The 9995-nt window shown below is 43.9% G+C and overlaps 1 non-coding gene across 1 annotated transcript; it reads right to left on the bottom strand.

The window, feature by feature from the left end:
* Nucleotides 1-9625: 9625 nt before the first annotated feature.
* LOC115870505 lies at nt 9626-9783 on the bottom strand. The gene has a single exon (XR_004046743.1). It is a non-coding gene; the product is annotated as a U1 spliceosomal RNA (small nuclear RNA).
* Nucleotides 9784-9995: the final 212 nt, after the last annotated feature.

Below are 9995 nucleotides of genomic sequence, written 5' to 3'. Positions count from 1 at the left end.
TTTGAGCTGGGGAGGCGGATGTGTAGAGAGGAGGGATCGATGGGCAGTATTTCAGATGGGATAGATGGAAGCAGTTTACGGCGAAGTGTAGATAATATGTGACATAGCACAGAAGAAAGGTCTACTGCCATGACATGAGGTAGACTGGGCTTGGGATTTCAGCTCAGCAGCCGGCAGCTGTGTGACTTTGGGAACGCCTCAGTACATGTCCTTGTCATAAGGGAGGCTCTGCAAGCTCCCTCCCTGTTTAGACATAAAGGGAAGTGAGATGAAGCAGATTGCATCTCTCCAAGGTTCCGTTTCTTTCTGTGTCCCATGATGGGACACAGTTATTGTTAGTTGCTGTCACACCTGTTCCAACTCACGCGCAACAGAAGGAAACAGCGCCCGGCCTTGCATCCTTCTCACGGCATGTCGATTGGAGCGCATTCCTGGAGCCACTCCACCAATCCCTCTCCTTGAGAACCTTCCCTTTGGTTGCCAACCTTCTACTTTCCTTAACATGATGTCCTTTTCCAGGCCCGGTGCTCTCCAGAGAGCATGTCCCAAGTATGTGATCCAAAATCTCTCCTTCATGGCCTCTAAGGAGCATGCTGGCTCTGTTTTCTGTAGGGCAGATTGTAGAGAAATGTCATTCTTCTGGCAATCAATGGTACTTTCAATATTCCTCGCCAACACCATGATTCCGATGCATTGATTCTTTTTGGTTTTCCTTACTCTATGTCCAACTTCCACTTGCATAAGAGGTGATGGAAAATACCATGGCTTGGGTCAGCACGGATACAAGTGTCTACTGGTCATACTGACAAATTAGCAGACTTGTGAGAAGCAGTATAAACAACACATGCACACAGTCAGTCTTACTGGGGTGACTGCCTCAGCAAGTGGGCAGGGCGTCATCCTAGTTAAGTTCTTGGCTGACCTCAGGCAAATGGCTGAGTCTAGATACTATCTTGTTAAAACAGGTCTAAAAATGAATACTTCATTCATCCGTCGCAATGAATGTATTAACCTAAATGAGATGAATGTAGGTAAAGTGATTTCATTTGCGATGAGCCTTACAGGAAGGTGGCTCTGTAAGGGTGGCTCTGTAAGCTATTCTACCAATCCATCTCATCGAGAAACTTCCCTTTTGTTGCCAACTTTCTACTTTACTAAACTCAGGTACAATGTAGCTACTATCGTCCCCCTCATTGGCAATACTGGACTGGCCACTGCCAGTTAGTTTCATCAACTTGAATTTCCACTCTCTTATCTTGTTTTCTTTAGTAATGCAGAAACTCTAGAAACCACTCGTTTTCCAGTGTCCCTTGCAGCTTGGAGTGGTCATGTGACAGGATTCTAGCCAATAGAACATTAGCAGATATATGCTTGTTTGTGTGTGGGGGTGTGTGTGAGAGAGAGATTGTTTCTGAAAGTGTTTTTACGTTCATGAAAAAGTCAATGTGGATGAACTCTCTTCAAGTCTCTATTCCTGCTTTGAATGTAGTGCTTACGGTTGAGACAGCCAACTCACACGTTGAGGGTAAAGCCAGTGGAACCACAAAGAAGCCAATGCTGACACTGCAAAACTATTAAAAACTCCAAACTCACTGCCATAGGGCCCATCCCAATTCATCACAACCCCACAGGACAAAGCCGAGGTGCTCCCTCCGCTAGGCCAAGCCAATGGTACCAGTCATAGGCGTTCCAGACTTCTGTCATCTAAGAAAACAAATTCTTGGCACGTAAGTGGCTGTCTAATATTTGAGTTTCCTGCTGGCTTGAAGCAACACGAGGTTCCACTCACTACAAGAGGAGAGGAAAGTGGAGAGGAAAATGCACTGTGGTTTTGTGCAACAGCACTGCAGGGACCAGGGCCCGTCCTGTGTCCTCTGCACAGGCTCTGTCTTTTCTTCTTTCAGGTTTTTTTTTTTCTTTTTCTTACAGGGCTCTCGTTAACTAGAATCTCCCATCTTTGTTCTGCCTCTCAGACTTCCATCTCTGGCTTCATATGGTGCATAAAGTCTTCACGATTCAGCCCTAATGCCATGTCATCCATGAAGGAGCTCCATTTTTTTTATGTAGAATGAATCTCTCCTGTTTAAATCTTCTGTTTCAGGTACTTTGGCTTCGTTTTTCAATAATAACATTTTAAGATGATTTCACCTTTGAGCAAGGAAAGGGTTTATGCCACACCAGGAGCGAGTGAGATGTTGAAGCCCCACTGGCATCGATGATTTCTAAATTCCTATGATTGCCGTTACCGTCATCACGATTGTGTACTTCCAAAGTCCGGTCCATTCATTTCATAAATATGTAATAAGTATGTGCTGTGTGTTCTCTCAGAGTTAATTGTATACGCTCTAATGACAAATGCCTTTGGATAGAATTTGGGCCCCATGGGACAATTAGCTCTTTGTTCATCTTTCTAATAGGGATGGTGGTAACAAATACCTCATAGGAATATAAAGAAGAATAGTAGAGTTAATATATGTAAAGTGTTTAGGACAGGATCGGGAATGCAGCATTCAGCACATGTTTATTATTGTTATCTGGTGCCAGACTGCCTATTAGTCTCCAAGTATATGCCAGTTTGTACCATGCAGCAGATCTCCAACAAATGTTGAATAAATAATTTGTGTTTGTGTACCTCTAAAATGTTTAAAAACTCCAAAATGAGACTAATTTAAATTCACATATACTTAAGTGTATATTAATGGTCATGAATAATTCACATGAACAAATATGTGTCTTTAAATTGATTTTCTTTGGAGATTACATTGAGAAATTCACAACAGCTCTTCAAGTAATTGGAGAAGCAAATTCAAATACCACCAAGTCAGAAAGCCGGTGACTGACTTCTCATTGACTCACTTCTCTCTGTGCTGCCTGGTCTGGCGCAGCTGAGTGAGGCCTCTCTGCTGCAGAGGCGTCCCAGGTGAAAGTCAACTCCCTTCAGTGTGGTCCATTGCTGTTACCTGACATTGACTCCTGACTCAGGGCAGGGAATGTTGTGATCACAGGGCTTTCACGGACTAATTTTTGGAAGTGGATCACCAGACCTCTCTCTAGTCCATTTTAATTTGGAAGATCCACCAAAATTTATTTAGCATCTTAGTAACCAGCTATTCGCCTCTGAAACATGGTAGTGACTTCCCGTGGGATTCACTGGCCAGGAATTGAACCCAGGCCCCTGAATGGAAGACAAGCATCCCCTCTGGGCACGTAGTTGAGCCGGACATGTGCATAGGCTTCATTTAAACTACTTGCCTAGAGTGTGGGCTCTGTCATCAGAACGCCTGTGTTCATATTCTCACTTTCCCACTCGACAAGATGACAACTGTTTGGAAATGAAATAATTATACGGATTGTATACAATATGGACAATACAATAACACATACAATATGTTGTGTTCCCAAGAGATTTACTGAGTTCCTAACTCTCGTACCCATGATTAAGGAGCCCTTGCATCTTAATGTATTAGACAATGGTTGTTAACCACAAGATCAGTGGATTGAGCCCACCAGCTTCCCCTCAGGAGAAACAGGAGGCTGTGTAAATCCATAAAGATTTACAGCCTCAGAAACCCAAAGTACACTTCAACTCTGTCCTACCGAGTCATTCTATGAGTTAGACTTGTCTAGATGGCATTGAGTTTGAGTTTTAGAGTACCAATGAATATGATTAGATTAGGGAAATCTTTTTTTTCTTTGCAGATATTATCAGAAGAAAAAAAAGAGCCAAACTGGAGTAAGGTAGGTCCTCACACTAATCTCTTCCAAGCATGATTTTATACAAGAAAATGACAGAGACAGAAACACACAGAGGGAAGACACCTTGTGTGATCGGTTTTCTTTTGTACTAACAGGGCTCTCCTGGGAACAGGTGGGCAGAGTTTACCCTGTCAATCAGCTTGCAGCTTGATTGGAGGGCCACAGAGATAAATGGCTCTCTGGAGGCCAGCCTCTCTCTGTCTCTGCTCTCACTTTCCTGTTGATAAGCCAAGTGGCACCATACTGGGGCCTGTGAGATCTCTGGAGAGGCTTCCACAGCCACTGGGTCCATAAAACTTTGCATCCACTGGCCTGTAATCTTCTTGCATTTTGCATCATTTCATGTGCTGCATGAGTCTGAAGAGGGATTTGTGGACTAGTATCAGACTTATGGGCTAATATTGGACTTTTGGATTTGGTCTGGACTGGGCTGGGATTTTTTTTAATATACAATTATTCTTTGATATAAAGCACTTTCATATATATATATAAAAAATATATATATATATAAAAAATATATATATATATAAAAAATATATATATATATATATATATATTTTTTTTTACTGAATTTGTTTCTCTGGTCAACCCAGCCTAAACCAACACGTGAGGAATGCCAAGGATTATAAGCAAAACAAGCCAATCGCACTGCCATTGAGTAGATTTAGACTCACAGTACCCTGTAAGAGTAGAACTGTGCCTTTGCATTCTTGAAACTGTAAATCTTTATAGGAGCAGACAGACCTGTCTTCTGTGGAGCAGCTGGAGGGTTTGAATTTCTGACTTTGTGATGAGCAGCCAGGCACTGTTAAAGAATGACATTATGAAGGTATTTCATCTTGCATGGATCCACAATCCATGTTCACGGAAGCAGTAGTACACTGAACCAGCCTGAACAGACCCTAGACAGGGATATGCTTGGTAAAGCATGAGGCCAGTGTGGAAGGGGCAGATCCTCCGGGAGATGGATTGACAGAGTGGCTGCAACAATGGGCTCATGTAGAACCACAATTATGAGAATAGCACAGGACCAGGCAGTGTTTTGTTCTGCTTAGGTGGGGTCACTATGAGTTGGAACCAACCAGGGAACACAGAACAAGAGTGGCCCGTCGAGTGACCCACTACACTGCCAGGGCTCCTTAGACTACCAGCTGTCACCAGAAACTAGAAGAACTCTTTCAAAGTCGATAGGACTTGATGTGTATCGCTAGCCTCCATAACGGTGAGACGATACACATCTGACCTTTAAAGCCACGCCTTTGGTGGTATTTTTGAAAGATGGCAGCCCTAGGAAACCAGTGGAAGTGTTATCTCCCAGAGGGAGTTGCTGTCAAGCTTAATAAGTTTATCCACGTAAAGTGCCTGGCACACGGGGGAGCAGCAGGTGAGCACTCAGGAGGGGTGAGTCATTGCATCACCCACTCTGCACCCCCCTCTAGTTTCAGAACACACCTGGCTTCCGTAGCACTCCACGGTTGCTCGTCTCACTCCAAAGCTCTTCTAATTGCTCACTGGACAAACAGCTTTTGACTTGCCAAGGTCTATCACACATGACCAACGCCCGAGTGAGCTGGGCCACTTAACGTGACCATGCAGTCACTGGGTTTAATCGGGGAATAAGAAAGCAATAGTAACAACCACACAGACAGAAAATCTTCTGTGTGATCCACTAAAAAGGTCCTGTTTCGAAGTGCCCATATGTCCTTCTGGCCTGGGATATTTGACACACCTTTCAACTCATCGTTCAATCTAAGCACATATTAGAAAAGACCATCGGATGAGACTTCTATTCCTTTAAATTGAGATGGATTATCAGCTCACGGCTGAGCCGGGGAGGAGAATAGTGTATGTTGAGTACCTGCTATGTGTCGACTCTGAATCTGCTATGTGTAGGCCCTGCACTAGTGCTTTGTATATCTTTAAGTGCAATCCGTACAACTACTCTTGGAGGTAAATAGCATTGTTCCTGGTACACAGTAAGAAACGGAGGCACAGGGAGGCCCTATTACTTCGGGGAGGTCCTAAAGCTAATAGTAGCAATTCTGAAAGCTGAACTCAGGTTTATGGATGACACAGCTCTTGCAGCCCCTTCGGTTTACTGGAAGAGGCGATAGGGCAGTGTGTGGTTGCATGGGTGTGGAGATAGTGGATAGAGACACACAGAGGTGTTTGAACAGGAAAATCCAAATTTTTACCTGTACTACTATTGCCAATATTACTAAGGGCTACTCCTGACAAAAATCCTGTCAAGAGAACATCAGTACCAGTGGGGGGAATACTTCTCTGCAGGGCCATTCCATTGTCAGAATGGGAATGACAGGGTCATGGTCACTTGAAGGAAGGACTTCATTTGGAAATCAGAAGCCTCGTCTCCCTCTTTTGAACCCACATGGAAATATTCAGGGTACTTTGGAAAGCATGTGTAGGAACTTCCCATTGCTAGACTGGCATTCAGGGTCCCACAAGCTGCCATCGTTGAGGCAAGTGATTTGACTTTGTGGAATTTTTGCAGCCTCATCCAAAAATGGGATTCTTTGTGATATTAATTCAGAGGACCCTAATAACACATTGAGGTGAGGTCTGCCTAGGGTGCATCTTTCTCAGTCACCCAGGGTGACTGGAGAGTGGGGGAGTTCTACTCAAACAGCACTGGACCAACAGGTGTTGGTTGTGCCATCGTGTGCAAACTGAACCGTGCGCTCCCACTGGGTTCTTTCTAAGAAGTGTCTAGCACGGTCACCTATCAGTTGTCTTCCAGTCGAGGCTGACTTATGCTCTTCAGTGGCTGGGTTTTGGAAGCAGATCACCAAGCCTATCTCCAGAGGCTTCTCAAGGTGAAATCAATCCTCCATCCTTCAGCCTCTAAGAACGTTAACCATTTGTACCACACAGGAAAGCCTCACGTCTAGTAACGACCGCAACCGATCTGCCCAGCTAGTATGTTGAACAGAGTTTGAAGTTTAAGCCTCATTGTTCCATCGAAAAGGTTCTGAACATGTTCGCACGACCTCACTCGGGTTCCTGGTAGTCACCAGTCATTCATGTCCTCAGTTCCAAGAGGGCCAGTGAACAGGCAGAGACTAATCGGAATTAGCGAAAGGCTTCTTTGTGCCGTTAGAAGAAAAGAAGACGATTTGCTCAAGGGGAAGAGCAAAGGAAGGCATGTGCTGCAGTCTATTTACAAACAAACAGAACATGTACTAGCATCAGGTCAGAAGGTGAGAGGAGCCTGTGAAGGAGCCTATGCGACAAGAGAGAGCAGCCCTTTTATCAGCCAACTTCCGCTATGGAGGGAAGGTGAAATGTCAAAATAGTCCTCCAGCAAGAGAGGCATCTTCAGCAGTGGCTGAGTGGAAATAGCAGGATGGGAAAGGAGATTTAAAATGGTTCACATGTAAGGATTTTCTTTTAACTAGAACACGGTTGGTCTTTTTAAAATGTTTGTTTTTTCCCCCTTCACTTCCTTTGTTCTAAGTAGTACACTAATCCGAGAAGTTGATTCCTGGTTTAGACACATGGCCTCTGAACGACTAGGTGGAAGAGCAGTTGGTCACAATTTCCTGCCTAATCATCGAATCCCTCCTCCTGGCCACCTTCTGGTTTCTTCCTTCCTTTCTAGTTTCTCCCTTTCTTCCTGTCTACTCATCCATCGCCCATTGATCCGTCCACTTATTGAACCAGGAGCCGAGAATACGGGGTGGGATAACAGAAAGAAGACTTGTCAAAGAAGTCCGACACCGGGCAGAGAATTCACTCCCACCAGGTAGTGCGCTAAGACCAGACTCCACTCCTCCCTTCAGGTCCCATGCAGATATGCTTGCCGGGGCTGCATGACTCTCCGCAGAGCGTCTTGAAGGCATGTGAAGTGTGTGCCCAGCATCCCAGTCTCCTTCCCACCTTCCCAGAATTATTGGTGTCACTGATCCCACCTCCAGACGGGTCGTATCCATCCCTTGCATTCCGTCTGCCACCAAGCCCTCGTGCCCCTACTACCAACACTGGCATTATTTCCATCCTTACTCCCATTGCCTCTATTTAGGCTTTTAGGACAGAGTGCAACAACACAATGTTCTTGGTGTCTTGGTTTTTAGGCCTGTCCCTGGGTATTTGGGGCACTGATTCAGAAAACTGCATTGGAGAGATGGTATCAGCTCGAGTTTCTTAGACATGGTGCTCGCTATAGTTTCAGATAGTGTTATAGCATGTATTCATTTATCGCCCTAATTTTAAATAGGAAAAGAAATCAGATCCACAAATTATATGACTGGACAAAAAAGGTGAGACCTAATTTAAAAAAAAATTAGGTACTAAGGCAAGCTGTAGATGGACTGATGTTGACTAGTTGGTTATGCATGGAGCTGTCAATCTCAAGGTCAGTGGTTCAAACTCACCAGTCACTCTGCAGCCTTGAAAAGATTTTAAAGTTTGGAAACCCAAAGGGGCAGTTCTTCTCTGTCCTTTAGGGTCACTATGAGTTAGGATTGATTAGATCAGTGGTTCTCAACCTATGGGTCGCAACCCCTTTGGGGGTTGAACAGCCCTTTCACAGGGGTCACCTAATACATCCTGTATATCAGATGTTTGCATTATGATTCATAACAGTAGCAAAATTACAGTTATGAAGCAAGAATGATAATCATTTTATGGCTGGGGGTCACCACAACGTGAGGAACTGTATTCAAGGGTTGCGGCATAGGAGGGTTGAGAAGCACTGTATCAGATGGTTGTGCGTTCTCCGCTGTGGTATCGGAGGAGGCTGTGGCAATACACAAAGAGACGACAGTTGGATCCTGCAAAGCCAGAACAAAGCTTTAGAAGGATAGAAAGTAAAGGCAGATTGAAAAGGCACATATATGGAAGGCATGGAGGCACTTTAAAGTGTTGGAAATGTAAGACTTTTATAGCAATTTTCCTAAATGTTTTGAAGATCGAAATTTTTCTTCTTCAAATTAGGCAGTAAGCATTCCAGAACACCTTGTAATATATAGAAGGTAATGGAGAATTCATTTTAAATGTTTCAGAGGTGATTCCACGCTTCTTTATAACAACATTTTTAGCTTCTCTTTTAAGAGTTCTGTGCACAGGGGGTGAAGTTGTGCCATCTTATAACCAGACTGGAACATTTTAATTTTAATAAAGGAAGTTGCATTCGGACAGACCTATTTTGGGGTTTCAGAACATTTCAAGCTCTATTTATTGCGCCAAACTCACAGCCAGCCTGTCAATGATGACTCACAGCGACCCCCTCGGACAGAGCAGAACTTCTCCTGGGGGTTTCGGAGGCTGTGAATATTTACGGGAGAACAAAGTCTCGTCTTTCTCTTGCACAGCAGCTGGTGGGCGTGAGTAACTGACCTGGCGGTTCACAGTCAAACACATAACCCACTCAGCCATCAGGGCTCTTAATTATCATACAGTAATGCTTATTTCTGGCCCCTTTTAAGATAACAAATTGGAACTCACTGCTATTGAGTTCCTATTCCTAATAAAGGTGAAGTGATACTTGGGGAGAAATTCCAAGTTCATATAATTTACCCTGTTCCAATATATCTTTGGATCAAAGGACATCATGTGAAGCATAACTTGACCTAAATGCTTAGTGTAACACAAACTACTTTAAATAAAGCAACCGTGTACTTCCTCTATCGCGGAATAGAGAACACGACGTTAAAGTCTCTGGATTTTTTATGGGCAAGGAGCCTGAAGAGTGGTGTATGGAATATGTTTTGTATCTCAAAAACGAGAGCCAATAAGTGAAAAATGGTGCCATAGTTTGGAATCAGCAGGTCAAATATATCTAGAAACGTGCCTAATATTTGAGGGACCAAAATATTTGTAGGTCACACATTCTCTCTCTTTTTTTTAAAATCAGGGGAGAGCGTGAACACAGTCCCCCACTACCACAAATTATGCAGTCGAGTTTCCCACATTTGGGGAAATCACAGGGGTCAGCACATCTGGAGTCCAATGGATAAGCCTTCCCCCGGGAAAGCCAGCTTCATGATCGCCACACATTTTCTCAAGACTGACACAATTTCTTCAATTCTCTATCCTTCTTCCCTACAATCTATGCGCCAATCTCTTCCTAAAACAAAACAAAAACCCTTTACTAAGTTCTGATCATGTCTCTCTATCTAAAATAAAAAGGGCCCGTTTTTGAGGACCTATCGCCTACAAGTGTCAGTGCCTCAACCTGACATTTGTCCCCTTTCACACAAAGCCCCTAACCCCCTTGTCAT

The sequence above is a fragment of the Echinops telfairi genome, unplaced genomic scaffold (genome assembly GCF_000313985.2).
Source record: "Echinops telfairi isolate 266 unplaced genomic scaffold, ASM31398v2 ScPeMD7_1713;HRSCAF=2227, whole genome shotgun sequence".
Classification (NCBI taxonomy): domain Eukaryota; kingdom Metazoa; phylum Chordata; class Mammalia; order Afrosoricida; family Tenrecidae; genus Echinops; species Echinops telfairi.
Note: the sequence above shows the minus strand (reverse complement) of the source record. Positions and strands in the feature narration are given on the sequence as shown.